Source organism: Talpa europaea, assembly GCF_964194135.1.
Source record: "Talpa europaea genome assembly, chromosome: 1".
Lineage (NCBI taxonomy): Eukaryota > Metazoa > Chordata > Mammalia > Eulipotyphla > Talpidae > Talpa > Talpa europaea.
In genome coordinates, this window is record NC_140073.1 from 76,210,448 (window position 1) to 76,225,281 (window position 14,834).

The 14,834-nt window shown below is 37.5% G+C and overlaps 1 protein-coding gene across 2 annotated transcripts in view; it reads right to left on the minus strand.

Annotated features, from left to right (window-relative positions):
• Positions 1 to 14,834, minus strand: part of DPP10 (dipeptidyl peptidase like 10) — a gene marked incomplete at both ends in the record, with an annotated part of 1,271,390 nt that overhangs the window by 901,941 nt on the left and 354,615 nt on the right. The window lies entirely within an intron of this gene.

Consider the following 14,834-nt stretch of genomic DNA (forward strand, 5'->3'; position numbering starts at 1 on the left):
TAACCCTAGTCCTTTCACACTACTGAAGAAAATGTTTTCAAAATCAGGAAAGAAAATTTAAGTGCCAGGAAAAAAAATTAATAGTCCAGGTACTACATTCAGTTCTTCACAGGCATCAACTTACTTAATAACCACAATAAACCCAAATGATGCAGATAGCCTCCTTCTCTTAATTCATAAATTAATAAACTGAAACACAGAGGTTGTAGGAAAATTCACACAACATGCTGGGGAGAGTCAGACTCCAAACCACAGTAGGGTGAGCCTGAGTTTTGAGTTTCTCTCTATCTTACAGGCATGCCCTTGAAGAAGAGAGCTGGGATTTCAATGACTGCTTTGCAGTTGCCCCCCTTTCTAGGATCTACTGCACACCCTCTGTCCCTTATCACCTGCTTGCTCTCTTCTCTATCTCCTGTACCATTACATAAAGGATGTACCTTGTCCAGGAACGGTCTTCCCAGGGAAAGGATGCAATTTTAAAAAATCCCTATTTTCCTCCTCTTGTCCCTAAATAACCACTAAAATCCCCCTGAGTTTTTTAACACCTGTTTTTCACCCAGAGTTGCTAAGGAAAGTGAAGTTTGGCAAAGTGTACAAAAGCAGTAGCTGCAGGCTCACATAGACTTTAGTTCAAATTTGAATGGTTTTTCTTATTGTCTTGGCCAAAAGTCACTTACTTTTCCAATTTTCATTTTCTAGCCTTTTATTTTTTAATGGACATTGCACTGGTTTAGAATTTGTTTGTGTTTTAGAGGCATAGGCTCCCCCCCTTGTGGTGTTGTTACACCACACCCAATGCCCAAAAACCCATAGTCCTCCACTCTAGTCCATTGTTTTCTCTCTCAAGTTGTTCTCAAGTTTCAGTTCTTTACTGTATAAAACTGAAATAGCAACACATAGCTCCCAGCATCATAAAGATAAAACGTCTTTCACTCAGAAGAACAATAACTGTTAGTTCCTTTCTCTAATATGTGAGACAATAAAACACATGTGTGTCTAAGGCACTGTTGGTATTTCCATAAGCCTGTCAAATGTCTTGCTCCTGAGATTTTTGCTCTCATCTCTTTGTCCATTGACTGTTTCCCATCCTAACTTTAATATCCCTTGATTGTGAAGTGTGTGTATTTTTGAGTTGTGTGAATTTAGAATGATAACTGAAATAAATGTACACAATCATTGTTCTGATGAAATGAAAAACATTCTCTTGGATCTATAGAATGTAATTTACATATTTCTGATGTTCATTAAATTTTCCTTTCCACATATCATTCCTAACTTATTAAACTTTACTAGCATGATAACTTTTTTTTTTATTAATTACTATCTTTTAAACCCAGTGTAATTTCCATATTAAGATATTTCCCTTTCAAATCAGTCACAAGTTCATGGTTTTGTTTTTGCCCCTTATTTCAATAATTTCATTTAATAGTTCAGAAACACATATGTGGTTTGAATCTTGCACTTACATTTGTGTGTATTGTGCTGACAAGGAATAAACAACTAAAATACCTACACCTCATTTTCTTCTAAGTGTAGTGAAGGGAAGTGTGTCAAATTGAACGGTGAAACATAACAGAGGTTTGTGCATTCCACATATTCAAGATTTCGCTTTGCCTCTTCAAAATGCAAGACTATCATCTATCCCATTCAAATTATATTAAATGCAGAATGATTCAAATAGTGCCAGCTGCCAATTTAAATTTCAAATGGAAACCTGCTCATTTGCTGACTCTTCATTCACTACTCCTCTCACCCCCACCTTTTCTTTTCTACTTCTTTTTCCAATTTATTTTCAGTCTACATGATAGGTATTTCTCATGGGAGAGCCTGCTCTAAGTGACTAGTGCCTTTGAGTCAAAAACTACTTGAATATTTTCCCCTGTGAAAAAGCAACACTTTCTAGTTGTCTGCCACTGTTTACAGACGAACCTCAGAAAACTCAAAATTATGTTAAAAATGAGTACCCCATTTTCTAAATAAATTGCTCAGAAAGTAGGAAATGTCTTATCTAATTTTCCCCAGTCTATGAAAAATAATTTAAAAATAAGAGCAGGGGCCTCCCTGGTGGTGCAAGGGAGCTCTCTCAAGCTCTCTCAAGCTATCAAGCTCTCTCCAGCCACTGCAGTTCGAGTTTGATCCCCAGCCAGGGAGCTACCCACATGGAGCAGCAGACCTCTCCTATCTCACCCACTGCTCCCCTCAGAAGTGTATTTCTGTAGGTCCACCTGTTCTGCTGCCCATTCTGCCTCTGGTGAATCCTCTCACCCCTACCTCTGGCCTACACCCCAGCTCTCATATGCATAAACATATAAGAATAAATCTTTTAAATAATAAGAATAAGTGCAGCTAGAAAGAAAACATATATGGACCCATGAAAGTAGATAGCGTGGAGTGATTAGGAACTGTATTTTTTACTGTCCATAAGTGGGTCTTGTCTAAATACTGTTCTCTACTTACCTGAAGTGATCAGAATGGAATATCACCTCTGGAATAGGTAAGGTATTGCTCATGAAAAGAGAAGAGCCCACTATGAATTCTGGATCTATTAGGATATAAAGGGCAGCATGTAAGGACTGTGTAGTAGATCACCCTGAGGTATCGAGTTAGTTTTAAAGCAGTCAGTAGAATTGTTATAGGACAGGGAGAGGGGCAGCCCAAAACCCGCAAACCTGCCTATTCTATATAGGGTTCTGCCATGCGCCACATCAACACAAAATATATGAGACTTTAATGGGAAGGAACTTTAATACAACTAGGAAAGCAATACAGGAAAGGCAAAGAGTCTAGTTTCTAAATGAAGCACCCAAAGTTACCCGTCCCCTCGTGGGTATAACTCCATCCATATGGGATCGGCCCAGAACAAGGCCCCAAAGCCTGCCACAAGTCTAAAGTATCTTCCAGTGGGGACCCACAGAAAAGGGTCAAAAACAGACAAGCCCGGAAGGAAAAGAGCAAAATCAACATCAAGATAAAAGCTGCCATTGTCACCTCCCCATGGGTCTCACCCACATCTGTGTCACCCTGTCCACGACCAAAAGACAAGTGCAGTTTCTTCACGTGTCTCTAGGCTCCACGCGCCTCCTCCAGGTCTCCTGGCTCCATCCTGCTTCCTTCCTCAGTCTCTTCTGCAGCTTCTTCTCTTCCTGTTCAGCTCCACCCTCCCTTGGGTGGGGCAGGGAACCTCCCCCTTTCCTGGGGACCACCCTGTTACAGAATATACATCAAAACTTGGAGGAGGTAGATGGCCCCATCCTAGTGAACTCTAACCTGCACTCTCCATTTTCTCCTGGTATTTTTCCTTGACACAAACTTTTAAAAAAATATCAAGTATAACATTCAGACAGAAAGGTGAACAAATCTTAATTGTCCAGTTACGCGAATTTACACAATGAGCACAATCCATGTAACCAGTACACAGAGCAACAAACAAGACCTCTCCAGAAACCATTCGTCATCACTGTCACCATCCTTGCCAAGGGCAACAGTCTGACTTCCCACACCCCGATTTAGTTTTGCTTGTTATTGACCTTTATGTAAATGCAATCACAGTGTGTAGTCAGCATCAGAGAGGACTTATTCTCAATAAGGGTAAGAAAAAGGTAGAATAAAATAACTGATTTTGTTTTTGCCACCTAGTAGATGACAGAAACATCGGTTACAAGTCTGGTTTACCCTCTATATTACCCACACCCTTCCCACACCCTCCCACTTCATTCTCTTCTTCCCCTTCTCCTTTTCTTAATTTTTCCTCCTTATTTTTTTAATTCAATAAGATTTTTGTATTTGGAATAATTTTTGATTTCTAGAAGAAAAAAGAGTATGGATATTTTCTGTATTCCACCTTTTTTTTTTCTATTGTTAATGTTTCACACTAGCAGGACACATTTGTCAAAACTAAAGAAACAACATCGGTGTATAACTTTAACCCGACATCTGACTTATGCATATCTCACCAGTTTTCCCTCTAGAGAATTTTTTTCCTGTTCCAGCATCCCATCCAGAACATGACATTACTTTTAGTCATCATGTCTACTTAGACTCGTCATGTCCATTATAATTTCTTAGACTTGGCTCACTTTTTAAGACTTTGACAGATCCAATAAGAACACAAGTCAGGTATTTTATAGACTGTGTGTCAATTTGGGTTTGCCCGATGTATTTCTTGTGATTAAACTTAAATTATGCATCTAGAGAAAGAGTGTCACTGTGGTGAAGTCCTCTGTTCTTCACATTATATCAGAGAGTACAGAGTATCAACATGAAATACTAGTGATGTTAACCCAGATCACTTTGGTTATAGTAGTATCTGCTTGGTTTTCCAACCATAAAAATGGCTTCTCTCCCTTTCCACTGTATACTTTGGATGCAAATGACTAAATCCAGGCCCTATTCAAGGGGGACTGGGAATCACATCCCTTACTGAAGAGACAGTATCTACATATGCTGATGTTGGGAATCCTGTAAGGAGGATTTGTCACTTCTCTTTCATCTACCTATTTCTTAAATCATTTGTTTATAACAGTATGAACATATTTATATTTATGTATACTTAACATTGTAGTCTAGTGTGGTTTTTAATTTTGTTGTTCAAATTGTTCTACTTTTGGTCTTTGGGACTTCATTTAAGTTGGTTCCTGTATTCCCCTGAAGTTCTGTCATTCTTCTTCATGTATGTATTTACATATATATTTACTGACAACTCCTTTACTTTCTGGCACAGGTATTTTTAATGTTGCAACAATACGTGGGAATGTTGACTCTCATTTTAAAAACAGACTTGAGGCTTAGAATGATTTAGTACCTTGCCCAAGACCACCAGGGAATAAACAGTAGAACTAGTAGCTAACCCCAGAAACTGTGATGCTTAAGTTCCCAAGTTCCAGGCAATGCACGTCCTACCTTGCAAGATAATTAAGGCTAATGAGAGGTTAAACCACAGAAGAAGAACTCCACACTAAACACAAGGTAGCAGACTCAGAAACAGCTCTCTGGCTTTGGTACTTCTGAGAAGATGGAGATTGTTGGCTTTTTGGTGATGCAATTGATTAATTGTGCAATTAACTGATGCAATTGGCATTACCAGATGCCAATAAAAAGCTAAAATTATTAAGGAATTGGGGAAGTATAGGACTCTGTTGCCTATTTGGTGTACTTGTTGGCATGGTGGGGTCACAGGAAACTAATCTTGACATGCTGTTGCTTATTCTGTTTTAGGCTTTGAAGTGTCTGGATTTTCTAGCTATGTATCTTTTCAAGTAAATTCTGTGATCAAACCAGCTAAGCAAATCGTTTCTTTGCCCATTGCTGCTGCCACTAGAGCTCCTAACCAAGAAAAGCATTAATCACTTTCAACAAATGGCCTCCCAGAGACTCTCTATCAGTTTACACATTGAAGTAGGTGTTGTTTTTAGCTGTTCAGAGTATCCCAACTCAAGTCAGGTTGGCCAAACTGCTGGATTATAAATAGTCAGAAGGAAAACTATCACGACATACGTATTTTCATTAAATCCATAATCCATTAGACAAACTCTGTAAAATATAAACAGGAATAGTCAGGTGAAAGATAGATAACTAAAAGATACACAAAATACTCTGACAGTATCATAGGAATAGAAATATTAATGACTACTATACAACTCCATATTATTTATAGTGATATGTGCCTTAAGCAATGTACTTAGAATTTGCAGTCTTGTTCTTTGACATATAATTAATCTGCTTCATTATCGTGAGGCCAAACAATGTGTAAGGATGTCAATAAAAAGGTAATTAAAAACTGCAATTTTGACTTAGCAGAGGGAATTTGTAAATGTAGTTTATAAGTCCAGTAAAGCTTTGATTGATCTCTAAGCTCTATTCTAAAATATATTCATTTCATTTCTCACATAATGACAAGAAATTACTAGAAAACAGAGGTCATATCTACAATCATAATCTTTTCTTTGGGGATTGATTATTTCAGTAGACAAAAAGGTTATTCAATTATTGACAAAGACTCTGTTCTTTTATTTAAGTACAGAATATGCCCAAATCATTTTGGCAAGTGACAAAGTCTAACTTCCCTCTCCAGGCCTTCACTTCCCAAATGCCCCTGCCACACATGGCTGCCTCTTGGCTTCTCAGACTAAAATTACTTTCGAATCAACAGAATATAAACAAACAACACAATGGGACAGGTTTCTCTGAACCTCTAAGTTCTATGTATGAGAGGGGTTGTACCTGTGAACTTTGCCTTAATTCCATTACAGCCAAATGTCTGTCTATCTCCTTCCTAGTTACTTAGGTGCCAAATTCTCTGAACACTGTGCCTTGTTACAGATACATAGATTGGTGGGGATTCAGGGACTCAACCAAAAGTCACAGCTGGACACTGACTAGAATTATTTGTCATGGGGAAGTTAGAGTGCCAGTGGGGAATGCCATCCGTTAGTCACAGTTCTTTTGGGGGAAAAAAAAAAGTAAAAGTATAATAGAAAATCATTGTGGCAATCAGGTTAAAAGTGAAGCTGAAAGGTAGAAATGCAGCAATGGTTTTAGTGTATTGGAAACTTAAAATAAGTATTTGATGTTTTTGAAACACTGTTGCTGGACCCAGACTAAGCAAACATAGGATAAAAAAGAGAAAGAAAAAATATAAAATGTATTTCTCCTAATTTACTAGAGATTAAACACATCCATGCGAAGTACTGGCGAATTATTATACAATAATTCCAAGGTTTGGCTGTAATGAATTACAAGGTTTGGCTGTAATGAATTACAAGGTTTGGCTGTAATGAATTGACACCAACAGAAGGGAGAATGAGGAAGTTAGTAAGGTGTCAAAATGAAAAGTTGTGCCTATGTACGTGACAAGTTCTGTAATTTTTAGGAATTATCATGTAAATTTAACAACTAATTTAATTATAATCTGTAGATGTCCAAAAATAATCACTCAAAAATTAACGTGTAGGATATTCCTGCATGCTGTTGAAACAATTTATGAACTTACAACTCTTACTTTTTGCTGGGTGTAGTGCCAGAATGGGCCACTGAGCAGGTTTTCTATGATTCGAGCAGAGCAGATAGGTAAAGGAGAGTCTTGGAGCCCTCAGTGGCTTTCTCAAGCTTTTACTGAGCTTTTACATGTAGTGCAGCAACCAGGTACATGGCAGAGAGAGATGCTGGGGAGCCAGGAGGCAGGTAGGCCTCCAAGCCCCCGGCAAGTCTTCGCTCTGGGCTTCTCTGGCGTTCCTGCTCCCCTTCTCTCTCCTGCTTCTCTCCTGCCTCTCTCCTGCCTCTCTCCTGCCTCTCTCCTGCCTCTCTCCTGCTTCTCTCCTGCCTCTGCTTCTCTTGGCCAGTATCTCAATACTGAAGTCATGGCCCACCGAAGTCCTGGCGGACAGAAGTAAATAACATAACTTATAATAATGTAACAAAATGCAGGTGCCCCATCACGCAGGGCAATCCTAATGGCAGGAGGGCAGAAAAGCCTGAAAAACCATTTACCCTTCACTGGGACATTATGTCTTTGAACACTGCTGTATCCCTCATAGACAGCAATGAATCTGGCATATAGTAAGCAATTGCTTAATATCTGTTCTTTAAGTGAACATAACAAGAGACAATAATATAGTCTCATTGGGGGGTCAATAGATATTTTACAAAGAGGACTCATGTGACTCTAGTCATATAATAGCTGGATTTATTACAGGAAAATGATGCAAAGCAAAATCAACAAAGGGAAGAGACACATGGCTGGAAGCCCAGAGGCAACTAGGTATAAGCTTCTAAGTGTCTTCTCCCAGAGTAGTCACATAGGACATGCTTAATTCCCCTTGCACTGAGTTGTGACAAGTCCATTAGAATCCCAGTTCCTGGGAGTTTATTGGGGCCCTTGTTATGTAGGCTCTGCTGCCTAGCCTCTGTGAAAATTCCAGATGCCCAGAAGAAGAGTGGGTTTTCAACCTACACCATATAGTGGAAATCAACACTGTATATCCTCTGACCAGGAAATAACGCCCTCAAAATCCATGTTTCCAGAGGCTGGCCAAGGGTCAACCTTTCAAATAATGCTGAGGATAGCAGACCCAGGCCTGCTATGTTAGTGCTTTCCTCAACAATTTCCTTTTTAGGTATCTATTTTCCTTTTAGGAACATCTGTTTTTGTATATAGACAACTCTATTTGGTGGCTTCCTAATTGACTTGATAGTGTGTAACTTTTCACGTTTGCATTTTCTTGACATTCTTTGTAGATATGCCTTATTTAAAAAATAACAATTACCTAACTATCACCATCATCATCAAAAGTCCTTGTGCTGGTTGCTAATGTACATCAAAGTTAAATGGTGTTTCAGGTATTGTATTCTCATATGGAAGCAATATCTTAAAGATAGCATTGGGTTATTTTTATACATTTTCATAATCATAACTTCTTTCATAGCACATAATGATAAAAATATAAAATTAGTGATAAATGCAAAATTATCTAATGCCAGGGAAATAGGCTATGCCAATTTGAAATTGTTGAATTTTCCCTGACATTTGTATCTCAAAGAGAAATCAGCAGACAGTTAACTTGAAGACATGATTGGGTATCATCAAATGTTAGGTGAAAAATGAAAATATTAATTCAATGATGTAAGTATTTAGATATCCACATTTCACATTTTATCAGGGGAATTGTATTCTAGCTTTTAATTTTTTAATTATTATTTTTTTAATTTTATATATTTTTTACATCATTTTTCATTTTTGCACAATGTATGCATTTACATCTTGGTTATAGTCCCCATACAATTCCAACCTCCCCCCTTGTTTTGATCCTGCTTCCTCTTCCCCACCCCCTGTAGTATGTCTCTGGTTTATACTTGCTTGTTGATTTTGATTTTTACTTTATTATAATTAGTCTTTTTCCTGGTCAGAAAGAAAAAGAAAATTATTGGATGGTCTCACTCATAGCAGGAATTTATTCTAGCTTTTTAAATAAGTTGTAATATGCAACACTTACACAATTTACAGTAAATATGCCTGCTACTGACATATGTCTGGATGTTGTAACAAGATTCTAGTGTTTCCTCCACTTGAATTCTGGCTGCTATTCTTTATCCCTGCTGACCATGTTCACTGATTAACTTAAATCATAAAGCCCATTCAGTAATTCACAACCTGCTTCTCAGTGAAGAGAGAGTGTGCATGTTCGGGAGGGTTGAGGACCTGAGGTATTTTCTTGCATAACATAAGATATTGAAATAGGCACTGTCATTTTGAATATATATTTTTTTTTTTTGTCCAGAGGAAATCTGGACAAATTCTCACTTAGAAGTTAAAGTAAAAAAGCAAAAGTCAGTGATTTTTTTTTTTTTTAAAGATTTCTTTATTTGTTTATGCAAGCACTGGGTACAGTTAGAAGCGTGGGAGGGCGAGAGAATTCACCAGAGTCAGAGCGGAGAGCAGAGCAGGCAGACTGACAAAGTACGCTGCTGAGGGGAGCAGTGGGCAGCAGAAGAGGTCTGCGCACCATGTGGGACCCTCGCCCAGTGGTGGGGGATGGAACTGGTGCTGCAGAGGCTGCAGGCAGCCTCGCAACCCAGTGCTCAACTGCTGCACCACGGGGAGGCCCAAAAGTCAGCGATGTTGAAGAACAACAGATGAGGGAGACCCAAAGCTATCATTACTTCCTGTCTTAATTTCTCTCTCCTAGCAGCTCCTGGGTGATGAGAACTTTCTAGAAAATAATCTGAGCAACATTCACTATTCTAGGGGGTCTATCAGTTATTTGTTTATTAACATGCAAAGATGCTAATTCGATTAAAGCCAAAAAGCTAGTTGAGAGGGTCAATCAGGTTAAAGTTGACCTGATTGCAGAGTCTGTGCCCTGAGCAAAACATGAAGATACTAGACTTCTGCACTGTTTCTATGGTGAAACAATTTCTTCTTCCAAATAGCCATTCCCTACAGGTTTCTATCCCAGCACTAACCCTCCTGTTCCCCTCCCCCCAGCCAGGCTGCCCTTCTCCAGATTCCTTCCACACACATACATACATACCACCATTCTGGTTTCCCTATTCAGAACTGAAGCCACAGAGAGTTTAGGTAACGTGTGGGAGACCACTGTGCTGTTTGGTATGACCTCACTCTTGGATTATATTTCTTTATTCCCGGGACATGAAGCTGCTACTCTATCAGAAGTGCTTTCTCTTCTCTTCCTGTTACTCTTCATTCTTTTTAAACATTTTTTCTCTCCTCCTTTTTTCTTCCTTATATTCTATCTCAAGTTTATGTCTTTTGTCTATAAATTTCAATCACAGCACCACTATGTGAGAATCAGCAAGTCCCTTTGTGCAAGTATAAATTAATACTCATAAATGATATAGGGAGCAAAAGAGCCTCTTCTTATCTATATTCTTGTCTGATAAATACATGTTATAGTAAATTACCTAATTAAACAAGCACAACACGAAAATTAGATGTTTGTTTCTATACGTCTCTGAAGAAGTAACCATTTTCCTTTCGGTGCTATTTATTATCCCTTCAATTTGCAGAAGCTGAGTAATCAGGAATTCCACACCATGGCTTTAATTGCAAGCATATTCACTAAGTGCTGATGTGGGATATTCTGTTGCTGAGCTTTTTAAAAGTGACAACTTTGTCTTTCCTTTTTTATTTTTAGTGATTAAGGTGGCCCATATAATCAAACCACACCCTTATCAGTGCAGAAGTGTTCTCTAATATGTATCATTTCCTTTAAGAGTCCAATTACTTGACAAAACAAAGATGATGGCAATGATAATAACCATAATAGGCAAAGTTGGTTGTCTGCATACTATGTGGCAGGCATGATTGAAAGCACTTCAAATACGTTGTTTCATTTAATAATGTCAAGAAAATTATTTAAATTTTTCTGAATGCATCAAAAGCACACTAATCCAACCCACCAGCAAACAACTATGGAGTCCTGCATCATAGAGTCTGAATGGTACTATCATTTGCTGCATTCCACCCTATCTTGGATTATCACTTAATTTCTCTTCTCCTCTTAATTATCAATATATTTATTTATCAGGAAGAATGAATTTGGTGGTTTCCTTTTAGATGGTATGTCTCACTTTCAATATATCATCTACCACCAGTTCTGCAAATTTTATTTCCACAATCAGGGGTCCTCACACTTTAAGATCCATGTAAATGTCCTAGGGATCTTGCTAAAATGCAGATTCTGAATCAGCTGATATGGGATATGTCTAGAGGTTCTGTTTTTCTGGATAGCATCCAGGTGGTGCCCGGCTGCTGATTTCAGGAATTCCTTTTGTGTAACAAGGTCCTCAGCAATTCTAAAATTGATCATTTACATTCTGTGTTACTAACCCAGTGAATTACTAGGTTGTTGTTTTTTTTATACTCAAACAGATGTATTAAGGTTAATCCATTATAGCAGTTTGCTTGAACAAACATTTAGAGGAGGAAATGAATTTGTTCATCTTAAAAGGTATACTGAGTCTTCTCTTCCCCTCAGTCTTCTTCTTTCCATCTGGACTGGATTAGCAGTAAAGAAATCACCTTAAACTAAGTCAATTTGAGATCATAAAAGCTACGAAGAACGGCAATTCTCAGAAACATCACTATATTCTTTGACCTTCATCTTTGCCCTCGTTCCTTGCTGAAAGATGCAATAGTTTCTTTAGTATTTATAGGGTTTAGGAGATTGTAGACTGATACACCTTTCTTCTTTTGATAATCCTAGATTATTGCCATGACTATTGGTGGGAAACTGAAGGCTTTATCTGTGGATGAATCCATGGGGCTAAGCCCAACATACCAATGTCTGCTCAGTAAACAGTTATAATCACCATTAATTTTCCTTGTTCTTACCTATAAAGCTTATAAAGTTCTAATCAGGAAAAAATGTATACCACTGCTACTTCAGTAGAGAGCATAGACTAACTTCTTACTTTAGGGGTAGAGGATCATGAATGTTTATGAGTTTTCATACAAAATATTTCCAAATATTTGTATCCAAAGACTCTTTACCCAGATATCTTACTGTCTTAACCTGGTGAGGACTGTTTATGGAAAATCCCTGAAGGATTTTAGATAAAAGCCTGGTAAAATCTACATTGTGAGCTACTTGATTTTTTAATGACCATCAAACCATAGACAATTTTCTAAACACATAATGGTGAACCCCAACTGACCCCCACAGTTTATCTCACTGTCCCATGGCACTTATTTAATCTTCTTTCTTTTCCTTTTAGATGACCTGTATGGCAATGTTTTGCTAATGGCACATTGTGCATGGATCTGTGGCAGCCCGTGGAAAGATGTCATTACGAAAAGATTAAAGGGCCAGGTGTAATGCCAAAAATATAAAAAATGTTCAAAGCTTTTAACTGGCAAGTCAGGGAAATGCAAATGCATTTTTTTCTCTACCCAAAGGATTAGCCAATAAAAAATTATATTCAGGATTGCTAAGGATATATGCAACCTCATATACTGTTCATACACAAACAAATCCAAAGGAAATTTAGAAACATATGTTACATTCATTAGAAAGGTACACACTGTTTTACATATTAAAGACATTATTAGGCAAATGTGTAAATATAACTTATATATATACATTTGGATAATATAGGAATGTGTATAAACAGCAGTTCTCAAAATATTGACAACTTAAACATTAATAAAATAAACTAAAATGTACATAGATTTATAATGCTGCAATGTAAAAACAAAGTAAGATGAGCACAGAAAACATATATGGGAGATTTTCAAACAAATGTTAATAGTTCTTACATATTTTAGTGTTGGGATTACATATTTTGTTATATAACTTTTCCCTCATCAAACATGGGCAAATGTGTAATTTCAAGATAAATAAATTTAAAATCAAGCATTGAAATAACCAATTAACCATGGCTCCACATTAACAATTTTAAGTCCATTTCTAGTAACCCAAGGTTGGGGGTACTTCAAACTATTTTCTCCTGATGGTGACGTGATAATATGTGTTAATAGAAAAAGTAATTTCCAGTTATTGTATTGGATTTCAGTAATTACTTTTTCAATAAAGAAAGTGAAAACTATTAAAAGCAAAAATGTGAAATAAATTAGCTTTATATCCTACACTCAATTAAACTATCATAGCAAGAAGGTAATGAATTAAGATAATTTGAGGATATGAATAAGGCTTTACAAAGCAGATTTAACACTCTTCTTAAATCCATTAAAATACTGCAAAAGGAGATCACTGCAAAGCTGGTAGCCCACAAGATACTCCAGAGAAATTGCAGCTTGCATGCTAAGTAGGTAGAGAGAGTTTTCAGCCTAAGTTTAGCAGTCTCTGCACAATGTAGCTGAGGCATACCAAGTATACTCAGATTTGGTGACAGTGGTCTAAAGAGTAAAACTGAGTTTTGCACTGGCTTCACCACTTTAGAGAATAGTAAGATGGTCCTCTTCTTCAGGTATGCATTCTTCCAAGGAATCCACAAAGTATGTGAGCAACCACTGATATATAAGCTTTTAATTTAACATAAGTAATAATTTATTACTATACTCAAAAATAATGAGCTCTTGCCACTGCTTTGCTATAAACTCTCCCAAAGCTTCTCGCTGTATTTGGAATTAAATGGCTTCATAGGCTTCAGGTTTTACCTTTCTCTACTATGTCACTCACCATCATATACACTAACTTTTTTTCTTGTTCAATAACAGGTCAAACTCATTCCTGTCCTCAAGCTTTTGCACTTGATTTTACCTCTGTTAGGAAGACTCTTTCTCCTGTTTTTTGCAAGACTAGGTCCTGTCATTCAATTCTAGTACCAAATGCCATCTCCTTAGAGTTCCCCAACCAACATGAGCCCAACAAACATGATACCCAGATCTTCTATCATTTTTGTTTTTTTTCACCGAGTCTGACCACACTCTTTTTGATCTGTGAACCCATGCAAAAGAGTAGCACCCCAGCTGGAGTTGCACCCCAGCTCCTAGAATCACATCTGCCACATAAATGCTCAAGCACTACTGAGTAAATGCCAGTCTACTTTATTAGCATATGCTGTAATTGTAAAGCAGCTACATTGTCTGGATTATCTTGTGTAGTTAAACTGGATGAGCGGGGTGAAAGACAGAGAGACCATTGAGGCCAGTTTTCTATAGTCCCATCAGAGTTGGCCCAGATGGCTTCCTTGACAAAAATATTGCATTACTTTGGTTCTTTCTACTGTTTTTGTTTGTTTCACTTCAATTTACTATAATTAAATTGACCTCAACCAGATGGGTGTTCAACAATGGTTTGTAGCACTTTTGATGTAATCAAGCCTCTGGAGGTTCTGGAGTGAAGTCCTAAGGAGACATTTTCCTACCTGAAAATTACTGTGTTTTTTACATATTCTCGATGATTTTTAAAAATAAAAATTTACTTTATATAATCCATAGTATAGACATTATATTTTCTTCCCATTTTCTGAACATTTCAATATTACTTTTAATTCTTTTCAAAACATACCAAATTCAACCTCACCATAATCATTAACTGCAGGCATCTTCCTCCTATTCCCCAACTGCCCTCATGGAGAATTGCTGAAACACAGCAGTGTTTCTTCAAAAATTACCCTCTGCCCCTGAGGGTACATGGGGGTATTTTCAGGAAAATGTGTTTCCTTCCAGAGGGGTATGGTGTGTCAAATAAATATTGGGTAATCATTGAGGTAAATAGTGGAATGAAGGGGCACTTCTGTCTAAAATGCGAATGTCTCTAGGACAACAAATCTCCCTCAGTCATTCACACTATAGTGTGAGTTAGTTTAATCAGCCTGCTTTTCCTATTATACACCTGAGACTAGCTACTCTGTGA